The 27089-nt window shown below is 35.9% G+C and overlaps 1 protein-coding gene across 2 annotated transcripts in view; it reads right to left on the bottom strand.

Annotated features, from left to right (window-relative positions):
- The window catches only part of DYNC2H1 (dynein cytoplasmic 2 heavy chain 1), a 352433-nt gene that overhangs the window by 42731 nt on the left and 282613 nt on the right, over window positions 1-27089 (bottom strand). The gene's annotated exons all lie outside the window — the stretch shown is intronic.

Raw genomic sequence — 27089 nt, 5'->3', positions numbered from 1 at the left:
GAGAACATCAATTTTATACCCCCAATACTGTCTGATTACATAGTTAAGAAACTATGGGCTAGAATATATCAATAATGTATAGAAAATGGGAATTGTAAGATGACCAAATTTAGAGTAGAAAAGGACCTTAGAAAACACTGAATCCCTTTACTTTACAGGAATAAAGTAAGCCTTCTTAGGAATGTGATAGATAAGTGCTAGAACTGTGCTTTGATCTAAAACAGGTGTAGTGATTTTGAAACACAACTGCAAATCCTTTGACACTTTGCCTCTTGAGACTTGAGGTCTGTGCTCCTCTCTTCCAATACAAAGGAAGTGTACTATGCCAGTTTCCAAGTCTAGGCTATAAAAAATTGGTTGCTTATATTTCCTGCCTTTTGAGATTTTTAATCTTAGAAGCTAGTCACCATGCTGCAGAGCCCAAACTGTCTTTGGAGAGGCCCATGTGGAGATAAACAGAGACCCCCAGCTCTCAGCTGGCACCAACTTGCCAACCATGTGAGTGAGCTGTGTGAAGGAGACAAGCTTTCTCTACCAAGCCCTAGTAAATTCCAGACTTTTAAGCTAAAAATAAATGATTTTTTAAAAATATTATTTTAAGCCAGTAAATTTTGGTGAGATTTGTTCTGCAGCAAGACAACGGATAACAATTTTGATACACCAGAGGCAGGGTGCCGCCTTAACAAAATCCTGAATCACATGGCACTGAACTTGAGACTAAGTGTGGTGGGTTGAAGCTGGAGGGATCTTTAGGAGAATGTAAGTGAAAACTTAGAGGACTTCTAGGAGACTAGAAGGCTCCTAGAGGAGCCTATGGAGCTTTGAGGACTTAAAAAAAAAAAAGGAAGGAAAAATCTCAGACAAACCTCTGTTGAACAACAGGGCTTCAATAAATCTTAAGGGTGTTGTCCCACAGCTGATGCAAAAGATGCCTAAGATAGAAAGAAAGGCTTATCTTGAAAAGATTTGTGGTTGTGGTTTTTTCTAATGGAGTGAATCTCAATGAGATTCATAGCAGACTCCCAGTTTTAGAGAAACTGTTCTGGTGTAAACTATCAGTTTATGATTACAGGGTTAGGAGAGGGTGCAATTCAAAGAGAACTTGGCTCCAGGGCGTCTATGGGCAGGGAGCAGACTGAGAAAACCACTCAGCTGCAAACACGAGCTATATCTTACTGAAATGTATGGATAATTCAGAGGTTAGAATCAAGAGCTCGAAGGGTAAAGCCATGAGCAATTAATCATTCCTAGGAAACAATACAAAATTCTAATAAAGGAACTGGAAACATGAACTTGCTTGGATTTCAGAATTGCTAAGGACATGTTAGCCTCCCAATCTTCCTCCACCCTTTTTGAATAGGAATGTCTTTGCAGTTACCCTATGCCTGTCCTACCATTTTATGTTGGTTTTAAATGGAATAGGTAACTTGTCACTGTAGTTCACTGGTCTTTAGATGGGAACAATATTTATACAGCTATTTTTGAGGAATCAAACCCAAAAAGCCTCATCCATACTTTCATCTGATTTAAATGACAATTTTTTCCCTCTAGCCTTAGCCTGATCCTGTAATGAAATGAAACATGTGGAGGAGTTTGGGAGGAGACGGTTGTATTTTGCACGTGGGGAAACGTAAATAATTTGTGCCTAGAGGGCAGACTGTGGCAGTTTTTAAATATGACTCCTAAATTATTTGACATTTCTCTCACTCACAAGAGCCGGCCCATGAGTAACCTTGGAAGCTGAGCCTTGTGAGAAACCCTGAGCCAGAATTCTCAGCTAAACCACACTTGGATTCTAGACCCACAAAAACTGTGATATTATACATTTCTATTGTTTTATGCCACTAAGCCTTAGGACAATTTATCAGTCATCTATAGATGGTTAAGAGAGTTACCAATTTTATTGCCAAGTGTAATACATTAATTCAATAAATGTTTAAGTCATTATTCATCCATACAGCAATTATTTACTATCTATAATGTGCAGATACTATTAACATAAGGTCCTTGCTATTATGGAGCTTACATTTTATAGCGTGATAGATATTTACCTATATAAAAATATTTAATAGTGTTAAATATGTAGAGAATTAAAACATAATAGGTGATATAATAGAAATGATGATAGTGATACATGAGATGAATGAAATAAATACAGTATTTAAAGAAAATTAAAAACCAATAAAGAGATACAAAGCTGAAGTTCCTTGTGGTGCTTTATGAATAAATTATGTATCATGTTATTGGAGTTTAGAGGGAAAAAATGATTTAGTCAAGAAGTCTTTAAAAAAGAGGCACCTATTAAGCTATGCCTTGAGTTGCAGGAAATTTTTTTAAGCTAATATTCATTGGGTGCTTACTATGTGTTAGTAACTATGGTGAGTGCTTGATAGATACCACCTCATATATTCCTCAAAATAATCCTCAGAAGTGTACTATTAGGTAAGTGCAAAAGTAACTGCAGTTTTTACATTGTTAGAATTTGCTGTTTGATACTGAAATGCATTCTTAAATGTACTTATGTTATACATCATTTTAATGAGCATTTCTCACTTTATTTTTTTTTTGCTAATGACTTATTGCTTGCTGTTTATGTTTATTTTAGACCATGGAAATGATGTTAGGCAAAAAGCAAATTCGAGTGATTTTCTTATTTGAGTTCAAAATGGGTTGTAAATCAGTGGAGACAACTGGCAACATGAACAACACATTTGGCCCAGGAACTACTAACGAACGTACAGTGCAGCTATCGGAACGTCCAGCTATCGGAAGTTGACAACGACCCACTGAGAGCAATCATCCAAGCTGATCCTCTTACAACTACAGGAGAAGCTGAGAAGAACTCAACATCAACCGTTCTATAGTCATTCAGCATTTGAATCAAATTGGAGAGGTGATAAAAGCTTGATAAGAGGATGCCTCATGAGCTAACCAAAAATTGTTTTGAAGTCTTGTCTTCTCTTATTCTGCATAACAACAATGAACCATTTCTCAATCGGATTGTGATGTACAATCAAAAGTGAATTTTATATAACAACCAGCAATGATTAGCTCAGTGGCTGGATCGAGAAGAAGCTTCAAAGCACCTCCCAAAGCCAACTTCCACCAAAAAAAGGTCACGGTCGCTGTTTAGTGCTCTGCTGCTGGTCCGATCCACTACAGCATTCTGAATCCTGCCTTAACTATTACATCTGAGAAGTATGCTCAGCAAATAGCTGAGATGCACCAAAAACTGCACTATCTGCAGCCAGCACTGGTCAACAGAAAGGGCCTGATTCTTCTCCATGACAGTGCCCAACCACAAGTTGCACAATCAGTACTTCAAAAGTTGAATGAATTGGACTACAAAGTTGTGCCTCATTCGCCATATTCACTTGACCTCTCGCCAGCTGACTACCATTTCTTTAAGCATCTCAACAACATTTTGCAAGGAAAACACTTCCACAACCAGCTGGATGCAGAAAATGCTTTCCAAGAGTTTCTCGAATCCCAAAGGATAGATTTTTATGTTACAGGAATAAACCAATGTATTTCTTATTGGCAAAATGTGTTGATTGTAATGGTTCCTATTTTGATTAATAAATATATCTTTGAGCCTAGTTATTAATATAAAAACTTAAAATTCATGATCCAAAACCACAATTACTTTTGCACCAACTTAATATTATAATTTCCATTTTACAGAGGAGAAAATGTAGACACAAAGAGAATACCATGTTCAAAAATCACAGAGCTGGCAAATGGCAGATCCAGGATGTAAACCCCCGGGTAACTTGGCTCTAGAGTCCATATCAGCACCAATACTGTCTTCAATAGATTTAATATTTCTATAATGATTTATACACATTAAACCATTTGAGATTCAATATAAGATAATTGGCTGGGCGCGGTGGCTCAAGCCTGTAATCCCAGCACTTTGGGAGGCCGAGACGGGTGGATCACGAGGTCAGGAGATCGAGACCATCCTGGCTAACACGGTGAAACCCCGTCTCTACTAAAAAATACAAAAAACTAGCCAGGCGAGGTGGCGGGCGCCTGTAGTCCCAGCTACTTGGGAGGCTGAGGCAGGAGAATGGCGTAAACCTGGGAGGCGGAGCTTGCAGTGAGCTGAGATCTGGCCACTGCACTCCAGCCTGGGCGACAGAGCGAAACTCCGTCTCAAAAAAAAAAAGATAATTATGTATTGGGAATTAAATTTATAATGATGGAGACACTAAGGCTTAGAGTAAGTTTATTTAACTAATCTTAAAGTTTTTTTTTTAAACTAAGTGATAGAGAAGTTGAATCCAGGTCTAACCCTAAATGTAACCTCTTTTCACCATCCTATGCGTTTCATGAAAGATGTCACAAAAGCAGAACCAGTTGTAACCAGGGTGTTCATTTGTTAACTCACTCTCTCTCAAATATCAATTAAGTGATTATGCAGCAAGTATGAGTAAATAGCTGCTATCTGCCAATCATTTGTTAACTGCTGAGGATATTAAGTCACAACACAATTCTTGTCTACAAAAGCTTATGATAGAGAAGGAAATAGACAATAAAAGAGATGGCTATGGACAATAAATTGAGCTCCCTAATAGCAACAAGCACAGTGATTGTGAACATGAAGGCAGAGTATATCAAATTCAAACTGTGTGGAATGGCAAGAGTTAGGAAAGACTTTCTGGTGGAGATCATGCTTGATATGAGTCTCAAAAGGTAAATCAATAGTCGGTCTTTTCCTGAGTATCTATAATAGCTAAACACAGCAGGGAAAGGAAGAGGCATTAATAAGACAAGAGAAATGGGCTGATGAATTAAGGATGACATCATAAAATTTGTGGTGCTTTATACTAAGGAATTTAAATTTTATCTGGAAAGCAATGGTAAAACTAAATTAACCTTTAAGCGAGGAAGTGACACAACAAATTTGGATTTTTTAAAGATTACCCTAGTAGACATGGGAAGAACAACATTAGGACGATGAAACTGCAATCACGGAGGTGAGTTAAGAATGTACGGTAATATTCTAAACGTGAGTCAATGAAGAATCATGTGAAAATGAGAATAAGAAGAGTAACAATAGCAAACACTTTTATAGCACTTACAGGCATTGTTATACATATTTTATCTACATTAAGACTTTTATGACAACCCTCTGAAGTGGGTATAATCATTACCATTTCGAGTATCTGGAAACTTATGTAGAGAAAGGTTAAATGACTTGCACAAAAAAAAAAAAAAAACACTCTAGTACAATCTTGGATGTTTTAATTTCCACTCTACAATCTTAATATGTTTATTGTATGAACCTTAAAAAATGGCCACTTGTAGGAATTTTCCTCCCTTCTCTATTTAATGACGGAATTATTTGTACTACTAACAAATATCACTATCCCACTGGTAAAAATAATAGCTTGTTTCTCAGATAGGAGTGCAATACCAGTAATCCATTATCTGCAGACTGTGGAAGTTAAACCAACATTGGATTTTAGGTTTTGAAAATGTCAGAAGAACTTTCATTTGATTCTAGCTTATTGCAGTGCCTGAAATAGGGAGACAGCACTGTAATTGTAATTTATTTCAAACGCTAGCAGTTGCACAAGGTTTTTATGATGTGTAAAAACAGATTCAGTTTACAATTAAAAAAAAAGAAATGCAAAGACGTCACTGCAATTTCCATTTCATATGCAATGATTAATAATAGATACAATTTAAGATTATCACTAACTCCTACACTTGCCATAATTTACAACTCTACTCAATTAATTGAAATAACTAAAACCTATTTCACAAACATACATAATTAGAAACTTGTATTTCAGAAGAATAAAGATAAGTTTCAGAGCGAAACAATTTAACAAGAGAGCCCTTACCATCTCTACTTAAGAGGAAGTACAACACAGACAATGAGTAATTTATGATAAAAGTTACAGCAGATTCCAGTTTAATCTTAACAAGACCTTTGTTCAGCTCCATGGGCACATCACAGTATTTCTGTAGCATTCAATTTTTTTTTTTTTATCAGTACAGAAAAAGGATTATAAAATGGCACGTGAGCAAACTAAGGACTTTCAGATCTGAAAGATTTAATTGAATGATTCTCTTTTAAAACATAAATCATTTCTTGAATCTATTTTATGTTTTCCCTTCTCAAAGAAGATCTTCTATTACTTGCTTTCTATGATAAACGTCAGTTTTTTTGTTTTTTGTTTTTTTTTTTTGAGACAGGGTCTCACTCTGTCACCCAGGCTGGAGTACAGTGGCATGATCATGGCTCACTGCAGCTTAGACTTCCCAGACTCAGGTGATCCTTCTACCTCAGCCTCCTGACTAGGTGGAACTACAGGCACCCACCACCATACCTGGCTAATTTTTGTATTTTTTGTAGAGGCGGAGCTTTGCCATATTGCCCAGGCTGGTCTTGAACTCCTAGGCTCAAGTGATCCGCACGCCTTGGCCTCCCAAAGTGCTAGGATTACAGGCCTGAGCCACTGCGCCCAGCCAGGTTTTTTCAATTAAAAAAATAAAATGCTTGTTATCTTAAGAGTTTACACTGTTATAAAAAGGAAGGTGGAAGTAACCCACATTAATCGATGGATGAATGGATAAACAGAATGTGGCATACACATACAATGGAATATTATTCACCTTAAAAAAGAAAAAAAATTTTGATATATACTACAGCATGAATGTTCCTTGAGGACATTTTACATAATGAGATAAGCCAGACACACAAAGACAAATACTGTTATGATTCCACTTAAATGAGATACCTAAAGTACCAAGATTCATAGAGACAGAAAGTAGATGGTGGTTGCCAGGGGCTGGGGAAGGGGTGAATGGGAGATGTTGTTTAATGGGACAGAGTTTCAGGTTTTCAAGATGAAGAGTTCTGGCAATTAGCTGTACAGCAATGTCAATGTACTTTACTGAACTGTACTTAAAAATGGTTAACATAGTAAATTTTGTGTTGTGTATATTTTGCCACAGTAAAATAAAAACTTCATTGGGAAAAGGTTAAGAAAGACTACTAATTTCCTTTTGTGAATTTTTGCTAGCCATCACTGTATGTTAGTTTTTGTTATTTATATTGAGTTCACTGAGAACTCAATATAAATTGAGACTATATTCTATTCATTTTTCCTATCTCCAGAGCCTGGTATAATATAGAGATCCTATAGTAGATGGGCAATAAATATTTGCTAAATGTTACTTATGACATCATCCAACGGTAAGCTTTTTCTTAACCAACTCCCCCTTCCTCCTCTTTTTCAGATATTCTGAAAAAAAAAAAAAAATATAACTCATGTTATAGAGAGACCATATATCCATTTGACTAATGATGCCTGTTGTCCCGGAGTTCCATTCAGGTAGCAGGCTGTTTTACTCTAACAGGGTCCTCAGATTAAAGGTTATCTCTGGGTGTGTCTGTGAGGGTGTTTACAGAAGAGATTAGTATTTGAGACTGAATTATATATATATATATATATATATATATTTATGTATGCTTTTTATTTATATATATTCATATTAAAATCTGGTTCTGTTTCTTCGAAGAACTCTAGTACAGTGGAGAATGATAAATTCTATTCAAAATTGTACACTTTAAAAAAATCTATTTAGTTAATATTGCTATGGACTGAATGTGTCCCCACAAGATGCACATGTTGAAATCTTAAGTCCCAGTGTGATGATAATAGGGGGCGAGGTCTTCGAGAAGTAATAAGCTCATGAGAATGGAGCAGCCCCTCATGGTGGGATTAGTGCCCTTGTTAAAAGAGAGAGGGCTTGCTTTCTCTTTCTTCCCTCCACAGTGTGAAGATAAAAGGAAAAGATGGCCATCTGTAAACTTTCATCAGACACCAGATCTGCCAGCCCCTTGATCTTGGACTTCCCAGCTTTCAGAACTGTGAGAAATGTCTATTATTTAAGCCACCTAGTCTATAGTATTTTGTTGTGGCAATTTGTCTAAAACAGTATTTGTCTTTTAAAATATGAACAGGTTGTACTATCTACACCATGGTATATATTAAGAATACTTACAGTGAAGCTTAGCTCTGGGAGAGATGAAGGTAAGTTCATCATTAAGTATGTTCAGCAAGTAAAATTTTAATCTGTAACATTTCTTTCATCTAGTAAAACTACACTGAATGTATATTTACTTCCATGAAATTTATCAAAATAATATTTAATAAGATGTCTTCATGCTTTTACCTTACTTGAGAGTTTAAAAAATTGTGGATTATTTCCACATTGTTTTCTGTGATATACTCATTTAGGCCAATATTATGTTGCCATAGTTAAAAGTATGTACATATGCAGGCATGTTGGAGTTATAATTTCTATTCATATTTTCTCAAAGATTTTAACCAAACATACATCAAGAATAGAGTTAAATGGGCTCTGTGGGTTTACACTAAAATTTGATCTATAAATATTGTAAAGCTAATAGTATTGAGTTTTGATTTCCACAATTTAGCACACTAACCATGTTAAATGAGCCATAACAAGAAACAAAATCAACACATTTATGAATTTTTATATAGAATTTATTTAAAAATGACTACTAATGCAAAATGGCACAAAAATATTTCAATAGTAATTGTTCATTTCATTTGTATGAGTGGCTATTAATATAAATTAGAACATAAAACAATTACTGAGCCAGTCGCACTAATTTCTGTGCATTAATGCAACCAATCAATCAAATGCTTGAGGTGAAACAAACTTGGGTTCAAGACCATTAGTTTGTTATATCTTTGATACGAAATTAGCCAGCTATTAATTGAGGCACAAACTAGATAACAATCATTAGTTTAGCCACAGATTTTGTGTGTTTATGTGCATGGATGTTGAAAAGTCTTGCATATAGTCTTCCAAGCTAACATAAAAGTTCAGTAAATTCTAAATTAAATGGAATTTTAGGGTCTAAATAGTATTTAAACTTGTGTAGAGTAAAATAAAAATATAACTAAAAATTATTGACAATATTTTCACTCTCAAAAGTTTCTTTGTTTTCATTTGTAATTCATCAGTCCTCCCTCCACCAACTAATTAACAGACAATTGCTGGTATGTTAATACATACTGCCGAGACCAGCTTCATCATGGAGACCCTAACCCAACAGTGCTAGAGGAATTAAAGACACAGGCACAGAAACATAGTGTGGAGTGGGAAATCAGGGGGCTGAATTGTTTCTACAGATTATAGATTAACTAAAACTATTCCTTAAGGGAAACAAAGGGATGGGCTCTGGCTAGTTATCTGCAGCAGGAACATGTCCTTAAGGCACAATCACTCATGCTATTGTTTGTGGTTTAAGAGCGCCTTAAGTGGTTTTCCGCCCTGGGTGGGCCAGGTGTTCCTTACCCTCATTCTGGTAAACCCACAACCTTCAGTGTGGGCGTCATGGCCATGATGAAGATGTCACAGTACTGCAGAGATTTTGTTTATGGCCAGTTTATGACCAGATTTGGGGGCCTGTTCCCAACAACATACTAGTTTGAATTTTCTAGAATTATGTATATAATTAAATTTATATATATATAGTATTATAAATATTAAACTTTTAACCTTCCTTTTTTTTTGCTATGTATAATTATTTTGAATTTTATCCAGTAATGTGATTGAACCAGCTCACAAAGGCTAGTGAGAGCCAAGTCTTAAAATTTTACAAATGATGTAAGTTCATTGTTAAATAGCAATTATTTTAAAAGTTATATGAATTTACAATTAAATGTTATTTAAAACAGTTAACAAATATTCTCAAATCTCATCTCTTTGTAATTATTCTACAATTTTTATTATGTTATGTCCCCTCAGACATCTTGTTGAAAGCTAGTCACTAATGGTACTTGGGAGGTGGGGCCTTTGGAAGGAATTAGGTTATGAGGGTGAAGGTTATGAGGCTTCACCCTCATAAATGGGATTAATGCTCTTATAGGAAGAGGTTAGAGAGCTAGCCTGCACTCTTTCCACCATATGAGGATACAAGGAAAAGCTGGCTGCTGTCATCAGAACCCAACCATGCTGGCACCGATCTTAGATTTCTCAGCCTTCAGAACTGTAAGAAATACATGTTTAAGCCACCCAGTCTATTAAAATTTGTTATAGCAACCTGAATAAAGAATGATGTTTATTTAAGCTGGGCCAGGTAGAGTACACTTGTAATCCCAGCACTTTGAGAGGCTGAGGCAAGAGGCTGAACTTGACCATAGGAGTTCAAAAACAGCCTGGTCAACATAGTGAGAAACTATCGCTACAGAAAATTTAAAAAATTAGCCTGGTGTGAGGGCATGTGCCTGTACTCCTAGCTACTCAGGAGGCTAACGTGGGAGGACCTATTGAGCTCAGGAGTTGGAGGTTGCAGTGAGCTAGGATTGTACCACTGCACTCCAGCCTAGGTGACAGACTCAGACCCTGTCTCTACTAAAACAAACAAAAACTGTGTTCAAGATTATGTCTATTGGATATAAGATAGAAGAAATACTGTATAGAAGACATGGATAGAAGAAATACTATAAAATAGTTTGCTACTAGGCATCTCTTCCTCACTCCACATTCATTGACCTTATATTGGTAACTTGAAATCAGCCACGGTAGCAGCATTTGTACCATGGAAATGAGAAATGCTATATAGATCAAGGCTTCCTCCTCTTCCTTTTTTTTTTTTTTTTTTTTTTCAAAGCTAGTTTTAAAACATTTGCGGGCAGAACACTGGGTGTATCCACGCAGTTGCATAAATCAAATAGTCATTGTATTTCTGAGTAGCATTCCAATTTTAAGGATATAACAAAAACGTATCATTTCACCTCTTGAATGTTGAGTTATTTCTAGTTTTTGACACTTAAAAATTAAGTTGCTTTGAACATTCACAAATAAGTATTTGTATGGCATATGCTTTCATTTCTCTTGGGTAAATATTCATGAGTGATATGTTAATATCACTAATATGTTAAGCTAACATGTTAAGTATGTGTTTAACCTTATAAGAAAAAGCTAAACTATCAGCAGTATCTGAAAATTCAAGCTGTTCCAGATCCATAACAATACTTGGTACCATTTGGCTTTTTAATTTAAGCTATAAACCAATCAAGCTAGTGTGCAGGGCTGTCTCACTGTGATTTTAAAAAATTGTTTTTACTGATATATAATTAATATACCATCAAACCCACCTCTCTTTAGTGGGTTTTAATATATTCACAAGGGTGTACAAGCATAACCACTAATTCCAGAATATTTTTATCAATCTCCCAAAATACTCCGGATCCATGCAGTCACTCTCCATTTCCCCATGAACAAAGGATGGTTTTCCATTAAATTAAATTTCCATTAAATTCCATTTAATTTCTTTCAATGATGTTGTGTAGCTCTCAGTGCATAAGTCTTGATCTCCTTTTGTTAAATTTATTCCCATCCATTTCATTTTTTTCAAGGCTATTATAAGTGGAATTAAGATCTTAATTTCATTTTGGATACTGTGAGTGCCATATACGAGGATTCATTGCTATTATATAGAAATACAACTGATCTTTATATATTGATATTCTTACTGCAGTTCTGATATTCCTAATGACACCTACATTTTTATGTGCTTCTTTCCCATCCACAAGTCCTAATATCTATAGAATTTTATTTTTGCATTTTTATAATTGAGATGTTTGCCTTTTCATTATTGAGTTTTTAAACAAAATCTATTCTAGATGTAGGTTCCTTTGTTAGGTATATGTCTTGAAATTATTTTCTCCTATTCTGTGACTCACTTTTCATTTTTATAAGTGTCTTCTAAAGAGAAGGTTAAAATTTTGATAACATCCAATGTATCTTTTTTTTTTCTTTTTATAGTTTGTTTTTGGTGTCCTATTTAAGAAATCACTGCCAAACACAAAGTCACTAAAATTTTCTCCTACATATTTTTTGTTAAGTTTTATTAATGTTTATGACTACTTTGGGGATAATTTTTGTATATCTTTGGAGACACAGTTACAGGGTTTTTTTTTTTTTCTTTTTGGCTTTTGGCTATTCAGTTACTCTAGCACCATTTGTTAAAGAGATTTTCCTTTTCTTATTTAATTACCTTAGGCTATTGGTGAAAATCAATTGATCATATATTTCTGGGTCTATCTGGATTCTTATTCCATTTCACTGATCTTCACTGATTCCTTCCATTCCATTAATCCATTCCAATCCATTGATTAGTGGATTCCATTCCACTGATCTTCATTCCATTGATCTCTCTTCCATTCCATTGATCTTTGTATCTGTCTTTATGCCAATGCCACAGTATTTTGATAACAATATCTTCATAATGTTTGAAATCACAAAGTGTAAGACCTTCCATTTTTTCTCCTGTTTTCATAAAAGGGTTGACCCTTTGCATTTTTGCAAAAAGAAAAAAATAGACTCAAATTGCCAATACTTATGAAAAAATCCTGCAGAGGTATTCCTAGCTGTTGGATTGAGATTATAGAGTTTTCTAGATATAGGATCATGTCATCTACAAACAAAAATAATTTGATTTCCTCTCTTCCTATTTGAGGACCATTTATCTCTTTCTCTTGCCCAATTGCCCTGGCCAGAACTTTCAATACTATATTGAATAGGAGTGGTGAGAGAGGGCATTCTTGTGCCAGTTTTCAAGTGGAATGCTTCCAGCTTCTGCCCATTCATTATTATATTGCTATGGGTTTGTCATATATGGCTATTTTGAGATACGTTCCTTCAGCACCTAGTTTATTGAGAGTTTTTAACATAAAAGGATGTTGAATTTTACAGAAGGCCTTTTGTGCATCTATTGAGATAATCATGTGTTTTTTGTCTTTCATTCTGTTTATGCAATGAAACACATTTATTGATTTGCATATGTTGAACAAACCTTGCATCCCAGGGATGAAGCCAACTTGATTGCGGTGGATAAGCTTTTTGATGTGCTGTGGGATTTGGTTTGCCAGTATTTTATTGAGAATTTTTACATGGATATTCATCAAAGATATTGGCCTCAAATTTTTTTTGTTGTGTCTCTGCCAAGTTTTGGTGTCAGGATGACGTTGGCTTTATAGAATAAGTTAGGGAACAGTCTTTCCTTTTCAATTTTTTGGAATAGTTGCAGTAGAAATGGTACCAGCTCTTCTTTGTACCTCTGGTAGAATTGAGCTGTGAACCCATCTGGTCTTGGGCCTCTTTTGGTGTAGGCTATTTATTACAGCCTCAATTTCAGAACTCACTATTGGTCTATTCAGGGATTCAATTTCTTCCTGCTTCAGTCTTGGGAGGGTGTATGTATCCAGGAATTTATCCATTTCTTCTAGATGTTCTGGTTTATGTGTATAGAGGTGTTTATAGTATTCTGTGATAGTCGTTTGTGTTTTTCTGTGGTGTCAATGGTAATATCTCCCTTATCATTTCTGACTGTGTTTATTAGATCTTTCTCTCTTTTCTTCTTTGTGATTCTAGCTAGTGGTGTATTTTATTATTTTAAAAAATGGCTCTTGGATTCTTTGATTTTTTTGAAAGGCTTTTCATGTCTCTATCTCCTTAAGTTCAGCTCTGATCTTGGTTATTTCTTGTCTTCTGCTAGCTTTGGGGTTTGTTTGCTCTTGGTTCTCTAATTCTTTATTATATAATTTTGAGATGTATAAAGTTAAGATCTTCTTTGCTAGCCTGGTTATTCCTTTCACTTTCACTCCTTTCTCTACCATGGCCCTCTTTATAGGAGTGGTTCTCAAAGTGTGGTCTCCAGACCAGTATCATTAGCATCACCTGAGAACTTGGCAGAAATATGAATTCTTGTAAGAGCCCCCACCTACCCTCCAGATTACTGAATCAGAAATTCTCAGTGTGTTTCCTTGCAATGTTTTATCAAGCCCTTCAACCCATCATCTACATTAGGTATTTCTCCTAATGCTATCCCTCCGCCAGCCCCCAGGCCCCAACAGGCCACAGTGTGTGATGTTACCTGCCCTGTGTCCATGTGATCTCAATGTTCAATTCCCACCTACGAGTGAGAAAATGTGGTGTTTGGTTTTCTGTCCTTGTGATAGTTTGCTGAGAATGATAGTTTCCAGCTTCATCCATGTCCCTGCAGAGACATCCATGTCCCTGCAGAGGACATGAACTCATCCTTTTTTATGGCTGTATAGTATTCCATTGTGTATATGTACCACATTTTCTTAATCCAGTCTATCATTGATGGGCATCTGGGACGGTTCCAAGTCTTTGCTATTATGAATGGTGCCATAATAAACATACATGTGCATGTGTCTTTATAGTACCATGATTTATAATCTTTTGGATATATACCCAGTAATGGGATTGCTGGGTCAAATGGTAATTCCAGTTCTAGATCCTTGAGGAATCGCCACACTGTCTTCCACAATGGTTGAACTAATTTACACTCCCACCAACAGTGTAAAAGTGTTCCTATTTCTCCACATCCTTTCCAGCATCTGTTTTTTCCTGACTTTTTAATGATTGCCATTCTAACTGGCATGAGATGGTATCTCATTGTGGTTTTGATTTGCATTTCTCTGATGACCAGTGATGATGAGCATTTTTTCATGTGTCTGTTGGCTGCATAAATGTCTTCTTTTGAGAAGTGTCTGTTCATAACTTTTGCCCACTTTTTGATGGGGTTGTTTTTTTATCTTGAAAATTTGTTTAAGTTCTTTGTAGATTCTGGATATTAGCCCTTTGTCAGATGGGCAGATTGAAAAAATTTTCTCCTATTCTGTAGGCTGCCTGTTCACTCTGATGGTAGTTTCTTTTGCTGTGCAGAAGCTCTTTAGTTTAATTAGATCCCATTTGTCAATTTTGGCTTTTGTTGCCATTGCTTTTGGTGTTGTATCATAAAGTCCTTGCCCATGCCTATGTCCCGAATGGTATTGCCTAGATTTTCTTCTAGGGTTTATGGTTTTAGGTCTAACATTTAAGTCTTCAATCCATCTTGAATTAATTTTTTGTATAAGGTGTAAGGAAGGGATCCAGTTTCAGTTTTCTACATATGGCTAGCCAGTTTTCCCAGCATCATTTATTAAATAGGGAATCCTTTCCCCATTGCTTGTTTTTGTCAGGTTAGTCAAAGTTTTTTTCTAATTCTGTGAAGAAAGTCAATGGTAGCTTGATGGGAATAGCACTGAATCTATAAATTACTTTGGGCAGTACGGCCATTTTCATGATATTGGTTCTATGGTGGTACATAAGCATGGATTTTTTTTTCCATTTGTTTGTGTCCTGTCTTATTTCCTTGAGCAGTGGTCTATGGTTCTTTTTGAAGTGGTCCTTCGCATCCCTTGTAAGTTGTATTCTTAGGTATTTTATTCCCTTTGTAGCAGTTGTGAATGGGAGTTCACTCATGATTTGGCTCTTTGCTTTTCTATTATTGATGTATAGGAATGCTTGTGATTTTTGCACACAGATTTTATATCCTGAGATTTTGCTGAAGTTGCTTATTAGCTTAAGGAGTTTTTGGGCTGAGACAATGGAGTTTTCTAAAACCATGTTGTCTGCAAACAGAGACAATTTGACTTCCTCTATTCCTAGCTGAAGATCCTTTATTTATTTCTCTTGCATCTTTGCCCTGGCCAGAACTTGATACTATGTTGAACAGGAGTTGTGAGAGAGGGCATCCTTGTCTTGTGCCAGTTTTCAAAGGGAATGCTTCTAGTTTTTGCTCAATCAGTACCATATTGGCTATGGGTTTGCCATAAATAGCTCTTACTATTTTGAGATGTTCCATCAATACCTAGTTTATTGAGAGTTTTTAGCATGAAGGGTGTTGAATTTTGTCAAAGGCCTTTTCTGCATCTATTGAGATAATCATGTGTTTTTTGTTATTGCTTCTGTTTATGTGATGAATTATATTTATTAGTTTACGTATGTTGAACCAGCCTTGCATCCCAGGGATGAAGCTGAATTCATCATGGTTGATAAGGTTTTTAATGTGCTGCTTAATTTGAATTACCAGTATTTTGTTGAGAATTTTTGCACTGATGTTCATCAGGGATATTGGCCTGAAATTTTTTTTTGTTGTGTCTCTGCCACTCTTTGGTATCAGGATGCTGCTGGCCTCATAAAATGAGTTAGGGAGGAGTCCCTCTTTTTCTATTGTTTGGAATAGTTTCAGAAGGAATGGTAGTAGCTCTTTTTTGTACCTCTTGTAGAATTCACTGTGAATCCATCTGGTCCTGAACTTTTTTTGGTTGGTAGGCTATTAATTACTGCCTCATTTTCAGAACTTGTTATTGGTCTATTCAGGGATTCTACTTCTTCCTGATTTAGTTTTGGGAGGTTGTGGTTGTGTCCAAGTATTTATCAATTTCTTCTAGATTTTCTAGTTTATTTGTGTAGAGGTATTTATAGTATTCTCTGATGGTAGTTTGTAGTTCTGTGGGATCAGTGGTGATATCCCCTTTATCATTTTTTGTTTTATCTATTTGATTCTTCTCTCTTTTCTTCTTTTAGTCTAGCTAATGGTCTATTTTTTAGTCTCTAAAAAAAACCAACTCCTGTATTCATTGATTTTTTGAAACGTTTTTTGAAGGGTTTTTCAATGTCCGTATCTCCTTCACTTCTGGTCTGATCTTAGTTATTTCTTGTCTTCTGCTAGCTTTTAAATTTGTTTTCTCTTGCTTCTGTAGTTCTTTAAATTGTGATGTGAGGGTGTCGATTAAATAATCTTTTCCTTTGTTGTAACAACAACGTTTTAAGTTACATTTGTAATGTTTAAGTATACAATACGGTATTGTTAACTCTAAGTTCTATGTTGTACAGTAGAACTTATTCATCTTGCGTGTCAAACTTTGTATCCTTTGTTAGGTTTTGATATCAGACAATGCTGGTCTCAGAAAAGTTAGGAATATAATCCCATCTCTTCTATTTTGTGGAAGAGTTTGCATAAAGTTGGCAGTATGTCTTCCTTAAATATTAGTTACATTTTACCAGTGAATTCTAGAAGCTCTCATTGTGAGAAGGTTTTAAAAAATTCAACTTCTTTGATATAGGCTGTTAAGCTTATGCATTTCTTCTTGAATATGCTTTGGTGGTGAATTTCCTTTTTTTTTTTTTTTTTTTTTGAGATGGAGTCTTGCTCTGCCTCCCAGGCTATAGTGCAGTGGCAGAATCTTGGCTCACTGCAACCTCCACCTCCTGGGTTCAAACAATTCTTCTGCCTTAGCCTCCCGAGTAGCTGGGATTACAGGCATGTGCCACCATGCCCAGCTAATTTTTGTATTTTTAGTAGAGACAGGGTTTCACCATGTTGGTCAAGCTGCTCTTGAACTCCTGACCTCATGATCTGCCCACCGTAGCCTCCCAAAGTGCTAGGATTACAGGCGTGAGCCACCGTGCCCGGCAGTGGTGAATTTCTTTCAAGGAGTTTGTACATTTCACCTAAGCTGTTGAATTTGTAGGCATAAAATTATTAGTAACATTCGCTTAATGTCTATAGGAGCTGTAGTGATGTTCCATCTCTAATTCCTGATACTTGTAATTTCTGACTTTTTATTTCCTGATCTCACTTTTGTATTAATTGATAAAGGTTATGTTTCCATCTTATGTCCTATTTTGGCTCATTATGCATACTTCTTTGGTACTTTCATTTTTATAATTGTGTTATGACTTATGTACACATCTTTAACTTACCAGTTTACCTTTAAATAATAATGATAAAACTTTAGCATGGCATAAAGTCCTTACAATAATGTACTTCTGTTTTCATTTGCTAAATGAATGAAAAAGGACAAACTCTGGAAGTTAAAATGTCTTGCTAAAAAAGAGAAAGTATATTCTATTATCTTGGGATGATGATAGTATTAAGTTAGGGATACTAAAGGAAAATTTCAAAAGATTCGAGATTCTTGTTACATGCAGGCCCCTTTTTTTCTTAAATCAATAAAAATTGATTTACATTATAAGTATATATAATAAAATGTTGGTAAGTAAAGCTATAGAAGAGGGGGTAGGCAGAGTTCCATCCCAGTATTTGATAGGCCTTTGAAGATGAGTATATGGAGTTCAGTTCAAACAAAGCTGATAACTGCATCTTATAACAAACACTATAATTTAGCTGCTTGATCTTACAAAATGTTTAATGAGCAATACGGTGAAAAGCTGATCTAGGAATCACAACATTAGAATTACAGTATGGGCTTTAATGCTTTACCAGGATGTAACTCCTTCACAGTCTTCCTAAGTAAAAGGAGGACGAGAATAGCAAATTTCATAAGGGCTACAAAAGTTCTGTATAAATAGTAAAGTGTTATTTAATATAAACATTACGTTTTAAAACATGAGGTGTTACCTTAAATGAAAAATATACAAATTATTCAACGTTTACAATTATTTGTCAAAATAGTTGGAGTGGAACTTTCCTAAGAACTAATTTGCATGCAAGTAGATAAGAATAAAAAGAGGCTTTTAACAAAAAATAAGGTCACCAACCACTTTATAAAGATCAATGGTGGACATAGTCATAAATGTTTACAACGTGGAGTGGAGACAGATGAAAAGGTGACATAGCAGGTATTGCCTTCTTTGACGTGAATTCTGACTACAGTGTTTCCCCAGAGTTGGCACACATCTCAAGGGCTTCATAAAACAGACTGCAAGGAAACACACTGAGAATTTCTGATTCAGTAGCCTGGAGTAGGTTGGGGGTGGTACAAGAATTCATATTTCTGCCAAGTTCTCAGGTGATGCTAATGATACTGGTCTGGAGACCACACTTTGAGAACCACTCCTATAAAGAGGGCCATGGTAGAGAAAGGAGTGAAAGTGAAAGGAATAACCAGGCTAGCAAAGAAGATCTTAATTTTATAAATCTCAAAATTATATCATAAAGTTCTATATGTATATGTATGAACATATTTTAAGAAACTACATTCTTCGCTTCAATTTTTAAGGTGGTCAGTGATCAAAAAATGATTTCAAAATGATTAAACAGTTTTGAAAATTATCAAAAGACACAGGATCCGGCCGGGCGCGGTGGCTCAAGCCTGTAATCCCAGCACTTTGGGAGGCCGAGACGGGCGGATCACGAGGTCAGGAGATCGAGACCATCCTGGCTAACACAGTGAAACCCTGTCTCTACTAAAAAATACAAAAAACTAGCCGGGCGAGATGGAGAATGGCGTAAACCCGGGAGGCGGAGCTTGCAGTGAGCTGAGATCCAGCCACTGCACTCCAGCCTGGGCGACAGAGCCAGACTCAAAAAAAAAAAAAAAAAAGACACAGGATCCACTAGCACATTTTTGCTATATTATTGAGGGACTCCCTGGTTTAAAAAATTAAAAAGCCATTTAGTGTTACCAACTTGCATGTTAGAATACATAGAAATGTATAACCAATAGATATGTTGGCTTTAAAAGAGGTTCAATTAATCAATACAACCTATTACTTTCTACTAAGATGGTACATTCTCTTAGTGATTATTCGGCAAGATAAAGCAATTTGGCATTTGAACCTTTGCAATTTTTGCCATATATTTTAAATTACGTTTTAAAGCTTATGTTCTAACATGTAGAAGATAACTATTTTACAATATTGTTTTCTTTAACGAACAAATTATAAATATTGTGTATTTAAAAGAAAAGTTTTAGCGGATAATCATAAGTTATCAAAGAAATAAGTCATTATTCTCTCTAGGAAATTTCCTACTCCAATCATGTCACACATAGTAAAGAAAATGTCAAGTACTGAACTCTTTCCTAAAGCACATTAAATCATATGGCTCATACATAACTTGTCACATTCAAATGTAATAAAAAATTAACTTTTATTTTGAAATAAATGGGGTAGTACTGAATTCTCAGTTTTTGTTAAAACTCATTAGAAAGTAGATGTCAGAAAGCGTTTTACTGATCTGATCTTAGTGAAATTCGGACTAGTCTCATTTGAATTTCATCAAATAGCCTAAACTATTTCTAAGAATACCATCTGTGACAGAATTTAAACATGATTTGTAAAACACATTTTTCATCCTTTGAAAGAATTTTAACAAATTCATTTTCATACAAATAATACAAATATTTCACAAGTAGTGATATTTTCTGAGGTTGTATTTCTCAATTCAAAGTATAATATAGAATACTTTATATATTAAAATTATCTGCATCTTACATAAATACACTTTAAGAAATAAGCCATCCAGTTTTGTTGCTATGTGAAATAATGAAATACTTAGATCTTGGTTCAAAGGAAAAATATAAAATTTAAAAATTTATGACCCCTTTCTAAAATATTTTGGTCTTTAATGAAAGAATTGTTTCATATAATTAAGCCCTTTTTGTTCTTTATCTTTCAACATAATCTAAGCCACATAAAATTATAATCATAGAAAATGACTTAAATTATCCTTTTTTCAAGTGTTTATGCCACAAGTCACTAAGATAATTAACAGCAGAAACAAAACAAGAAACCAAATTTGCCCAGGAATCATATTTTAATCACAAGTACCTCAACAGCTACCCCTCAATCGATGTAATTTTCCTAACAATCGTAAAATCCTACTAAACTAAGCCTCCATTTTATACAATAAGCACAACTAATTTCCCACCCTAATACTGATATGATACCTTGAATATACCCTTCTGAAAGTGCTACCCTATATATCATAGCCTAAATCAATTATACCCTAATTATGAGTAACCCCCAACTAAACCTCTGCCAACTCAACTTTAAACCACTGGATTTCTAGAACTGTAAACGACTATGTATACTTATTTCTTCTTTCCTTGTTTTCTTTTTATACTCAAGGATTTATGCAATTAATGTACCTTTATTATTTATAGCAAGACACTGAAAATGTCTAGATGGGTTTACACAACCCTATAAACAGATAGATTTGGTCCTGGTCTTTCCATTGGCTCTTAGTAAGATTAGACACGCAAGCATCCCCACCCCAGTGAAAAATGCCCTCTATATTACCCAGATCAAAAGGAGCAAGTATCAAGCATGCACAAATGCAGCTCAAATAGTTTGCTCAACCACACCCCCACGGGAACCAGTAATGATAAATATTTAGTAATAAACAAAAGTTTAAGCTATACTGATATATAGGGTTGGTAAATTTTGGGCCAGCCACCATGGCCATACCATTGACCCAAGCCAATAGAACTCGGCGTAAAGAGGGTTTAAGATCTGCCCTCAATAAAGCTAAACTCCATTTAAGTGGTAAAAAACTTAGGCTGAAATAAAATATACTACGAAAGTGGCTTTGATATCCTGAAGACACAACAGCTAAGATCCAAACTGGGATTAGATATCCCAGTATGCTTAGCCCTAAACTGTAATAGTTACATTAACAAAACCATTAACCAGAATACTACAAGCCATAGCTTAAAACTCAAAGGACTTGGTGGTGCTTTATGTCCCTCTAGAGGAGCCTGTTCTATAATCAATAAACCCCAATCTACCTCACCACCTCATGACCCCAGCATATATACTGCCATCTTAGCAAACCCTAAAAAGGTTATAGAGTAAGTACAAGTAATACACATAAAAACATTAGGTCAAGGTGTAGCTCATGAGGTGGCAAGAAATGGGCTACATTTTCTATACCCAGAAAATCTCACAACAAATTTTATGAAACCTAAAGACTCAAGGAGGATTTAGCAGTAAACCAAGAGTAGAGTGCTTGGTTGAATAAGGCCATGAAGCACACACACACTGCCTGTCACCTTTTCAAATACTATTCTAGAAATCCTTAGTACTAAAAACTCTCTACACATATATAGAGGAGATAAGTCATAACGTGGTAAGCATACTGGAAAGTGCACTTGGACAAACCAAAGTACAGCTTAATCCAAAGTATCTGGATTATACCCGGAAGATTTCATCATGACTTGATCACTTTGAGCCAAATCTCACCCCAAACCTCACTAAAGATATCATCAAATAATCTTAAACCATTTATCTTATATAAAAGTATAGGTGACACAAATTTTATCCTGGCACAATAGACATAGTACCATAAGGGAAAGACGAAAGAACTGAATCAAGCATTAAAAAGCAAAGACAAACCCTTATACCTTCTGCATAATGTAATAACTAGAAATAACTTTACAGAGAGACCCATAGCCAAGCCCCCAAAACAAGACGAGCTACCCAAGAACAGCTGAAGAACACACCCACCTATGTGGCAAAATAGTGGGAAGATTCATGAGTAGCAGTGACAAACCTACTGAGCCTGGTGATAGCTGGTCGTACAAGATAGAATCTTAGACAACTCCCATAGCAGATCCTCTAATTTTAATAAAGCCCTATTTATACTAGCCACATTAAGCATAGCCGTCTACTTACCCACAGAACTACTTAGTCCCCCTGTAAGTTTAACTGCTAGTCTAAAGAGGGACAGATCTTTATACCCTAGGAAATAACCTTCCTCCAGAGAGTAAAAATTATTAGCACCATAGTTGGCCCCAAAGCAGCCACCAATTAAGAAAGCATTCAAGCTCAACATGTAATTATTTTAAATCCTAATCACTCTACTGAACTCCTAATATTACATTGGACTTAATCTATTGCTTAATAGAAGCAATAATGTTAATATAAGTAACATGAAGATACTCTCCATTGCATAAGCTTACATCAGACCGGAATAACCCACTGACGGTTAACAGCCTAATATTAACAAGTGATATAATAAGGACCCTATTATTTATACTGTTAATCCAACACAGGTATTCCTGAAGGAAAGGTTACAAAAAGTAAAAGGAACTCAGCAAATCTTACCCTGCCTGTTTACCAAAAATATCACCTGTAGCATTACCAGTATTAGAGGCACTGCCTGCCCAGTGATATATGTTCAACGGCCATGGTATCCTGACTGTGCAAAGGTAGCATAATCACTTGTTCCCTAAATAGGAACTTGTATAAATGGCCACACAAGGCTTCAGCTGTCTCTTACTTTTAATCAGTGAAATTATTCGGTGGGATATAAACAAATAAAATGAAAAGACCCTATGGAACTTTATTTCATTAATGCAAACAGAAACTCGCCCTAACCCATACTGCATTAAAATTTTTGGCTGGGGTCTCGGAGCGTAATTCAACCTCTGAACAACCTAAACTAAGACTGCGCTAGTCTAAGCGAGTCAACATATATTGACCCAATAATTTAATCAATGGAACAAGTTACCCTAGGGATAACAGCACAATCCTATTCTAGAGTCCACATTGACAATAGGGATTACGACCTTGATGTTGGATCAGGCTATCCTAATGGTGTAGCTGCTATTAAGAGTTCGTTTATTCAACAATAAAGTCTACGTGATCTGAGTTCAGACTGAAGTAATACAGGTCGGTTTCTATCTATTTAATATTTCTCCTAGTACGAAAGGACAAGAGAAATAGGGCCCACTTCATAAAGCACCCTCACCTCATAGATGATACTATCTCAATCTAACAAATCATCACACATCTGACCTGAGAACAGGGTTTAAGATGGCAGAGTCTGGCAATTGCATAAAACTTAAAACTTTATAAATCAGAGGTTCAACTCCTCTTCTTAACAGTATGCCTATAATTAACCACCTCCTACTTATTATTCCCACTACAATTGCTATAGCATTCCTTACATTCATTGAATGAAAAATCTTAGGCTATACACAACTATGCAAAGGACCTAACATTGTAGGCCCCTACGGACTGCTTCAACCATTCGCTGACGCACTAAAACTTTTCACCACAGAACCTTTATGACCCTCAGCATCTACTGTTACCCTTTATATTATTGCTCCAACCCTGGCCCTTTCTATTGCTCTCCTCTTGTGAACTCACCTCCCTATAGCAGATCCTCTAACTAATTTTAATAAAGGCCTCCTATTTATACTAGCCACATCAAGCCTAGCCATCTATTCTATGATCAGTATGAGCACCTAATTCAAATTATGTACTAATCAGCACATTACAAGCTGTAGCCCAGACAAATTTCATATGAAGTCACCTTAGCCATTATCCTATTATCAGTTGTGATAAGTGACTCATTTTACTTACACACACTCATCACAATGCAAAAATTTCTCTGACTCTTCCTACCATGATGGCCCCTAGCCATAATCTGATTTATCTCCACACTAGCAGAAACTAACTGGGCCCCTTTTGAGCTAACAGAAGAAGAATCAGAGCCTCAGGCTTCAACATCGAATATGCTGCAGGTTCATTTGCCCTCTTCTTCATAGCATAATATATGAATATTATCATAATTTCTAAGAGCACTACACAGCATACATTCACCAGAACTCTATACCACAAATTTCATTATCTCAAGACACTCCTTTTACTATCCTGTTTTTATGAATTCGAACAGCATACCCTGTTTCTGCTACGACCAACTCATGTATCTCCCATGAAAATTTTTTTACCACTTACACTAGCATTCTGCATATATCTCAATGCCTATTCTAATTTCCAGCATTCTATCCCAAACATAGATGTCTGATAAAAGAATTACTTTGATAAACGATAGAGGTTTAAATCCTTTTATTTCTAGAAACATAAGAATTGAACCTACCCCTGAGAATCCAAAATTCTCCGTGCTACTTATTATGCCACGTCCTAAAGTAAGGTCAGCTAAATAAGCTATCGAGCCCACACCCTGAAACTGTTGGTTATATCCTTCTCGTACTAATTAATCCACTAGCCCAACTTATTATTTCTTTAAGTATTTTCACAGGAACTCTTATCACAATACTAGGCTCACACTAATTTCTCATCTGGACAGGCCTAGAAATAAACATATTAGCTCTTACTCCAATCTTAATTTAAAAAAATAAATCCCCACCCTGGAGAAGCAGCCACCAAATATTTCCCTACACAAGCAACCGCCATCTATAATTCGTATGACAGGTATCCTTTCCAATAACCTGTACTCTGGACATGAACAATAAATACCATTAATCAATTTTCATCCTTAGTAACAGCCCTAGTAATAAAACTAGAAAGAGCCCTCTTCATTTCTAAGTCCCAAGAGCAACTCAAGGAACCTCTCTAATGTCTGGCATACTTCTCCTCATATGACAAAAACTAGCCCCTATCTTCATTATATTTCAAACTTTCCCATCAATAAACACAAATATTCTATCACAATTTTATGCATTATGGTGGGCAGTTGAGGAGGACTTAATCAAACACAACTGTGCAAAATCCTAGCCTACTCCTCAATTAGTCATATAGGTTGAATAATAGCAGTACTAATTTATAACCCAAGCATTACTATTCTTAACCTGATTATTTATTTTTTAACAATCACGGCATTCCTAGCACTCACTCAACCTGAGTATAAGCACTACAACCCTGTCACTATCTCATGCCTGAAGCTAACATGGTTAACACCTATAATCCCACTAATTCTATTATCCCTAGGAGGTTTACCTCCACTAACAGGATTTCTGCCTAAATGAGCCATCATTCGAGAATTTACAAAAAACAATTGTCTGTTACCCCAATCATTATAGCTCCTTCATAACCCTACTCTATCTATACTTTTATATATGCCTAATTTATTCTATCTCAGTAACAATATTCCCCACATATAATATGAAAATAAAATGACAATTCGAAAGCACAAAACTCATACTACTCCTCCTCTCACTTATGTCTTCTACCTTCCTTTTACTCATCTCTCCAATAATATTAATCATAACTTAGAAATTTAGGTTAAATAAGACCAAGAACTTTCAAAGCCTTTAGTAAGTAAATTACACCTAATTTCTGTAACAGATCTAAGGACTGCAAGACTATTCTGCATCAGTTGAATGCAAATCAATCACTTTAATTAAGCTAAGCTCTTGCTAGATTGGTGGAATTCAAACCACCAATTTCGTTAACAGCTAAACACCCTAATCAACTGGCTTCAATCTACTTCTCCTGCCATTGTGGGGGAAAGGCAGGAGAAGCCCCGGCAGGATTGAAGCTGCTCCTTTGAATTTGCAATTCAACATGAGAAATCACCTCAGGGCTGGTAAAAAGAGGCCTTGACCTCTGTGTTTAGATTTACAGTCGAACGCTTACTCACCCATTTTACCTTTTTTTCACTTATGTTTATCAATCATTGATTGTTTTCAACTAACCACAAAGACATCAGAACACTATATCTGTTATCTGGTGCATGAGTGGGAATAGTGGGCACTGCTTTAAGCCTCCTAATTCGAGCAGAATTAGGCCAACCAGGAACTCTGCTAGGAGATTATCAGATTTATAACGTTATTGTTACAACCCACGCATTTGTATTAATCTTCTTTATGGTCATAGCAATCATAATTGGAGGTTCTGGTAACTGACTAGTCCCTCTGATAATTGGGGCACCCGACATAGCATTTCCCTGCATAAATAATATGAACTTCTGACTTCTCCTCCCCTTTCCTGCTTGCATCCTCAATGGTAGAAGCTGGCGCTAGAACGCGCTGAACTGTTTATCCCCCTTTAGCAGGGAACCTAACTCATGCAGGAACCTCTGTAGGTCTAACCATCTTCTCACTCCACTTGGCTGGTGTTTCTTCTATTTTAGGAGCCACTAACTTTATTACAATTTAATAGAAAACCCCCAGCCTTATCCCAATATCAAATATCCCTTTTCGTCTGATCAGTCACCATTACAGCAGTCCTTCTCCTCCTTTCTCTCCCAGTTCTAGCTGCCAGCATTACCATACTATTAACTGACTGTAACCTCATACTACTTTTTTTGACCCTGCTGGGGGAGGCAACCCTATCTTGTATCAACATTTATTCTGATTCTTTGGTCACCCTGAAGTCTATATCCTTATTCTACCAGGCTTTGGAATAATCTCCCATATCGTAACATATTATTCTGAAAAAAAAGGAACCATTTGGGTATATGGGGGCATGGTATGAGCTGTAATATCAATTGGCTTCCTAGGGATAATATGAGCTCACCATATATTTACAGTAGGAATAGACGTAGACACATGGACACACTTCACTGCCACTACTATAATTATTGCTATCCCTACTGGTGTCAAGGTCTTTAGCTGATTAGCTACAGTGCACGGCGGTAACATCAAATGATCTCCCGCAATATTCTGAGCCCTAGGATTCATTTTCCTATTCACAGTAGGAGGTCTAACCGGCATTGTACTAGCTAATTCATCACTAGA

Source organism: Piliocolobus tephrosceles, chromosome 13 (assembly GCF_002776525.5).
Source record: "Piliocolobus tephrosceles isolate RC106 chromosome 13, ASM277652v3, whole genome shotgun sequence".
Taxonomy (NCBI): Eukaryota; Metazoa; Chordata; class Mammalia; order Primates; family Cercopithecidae; genus Piliocolobus; species Piliocolobus tephrosceles.
This window is presented reverse-complemented; position numbering and strand designations above follow the sequence as displayed.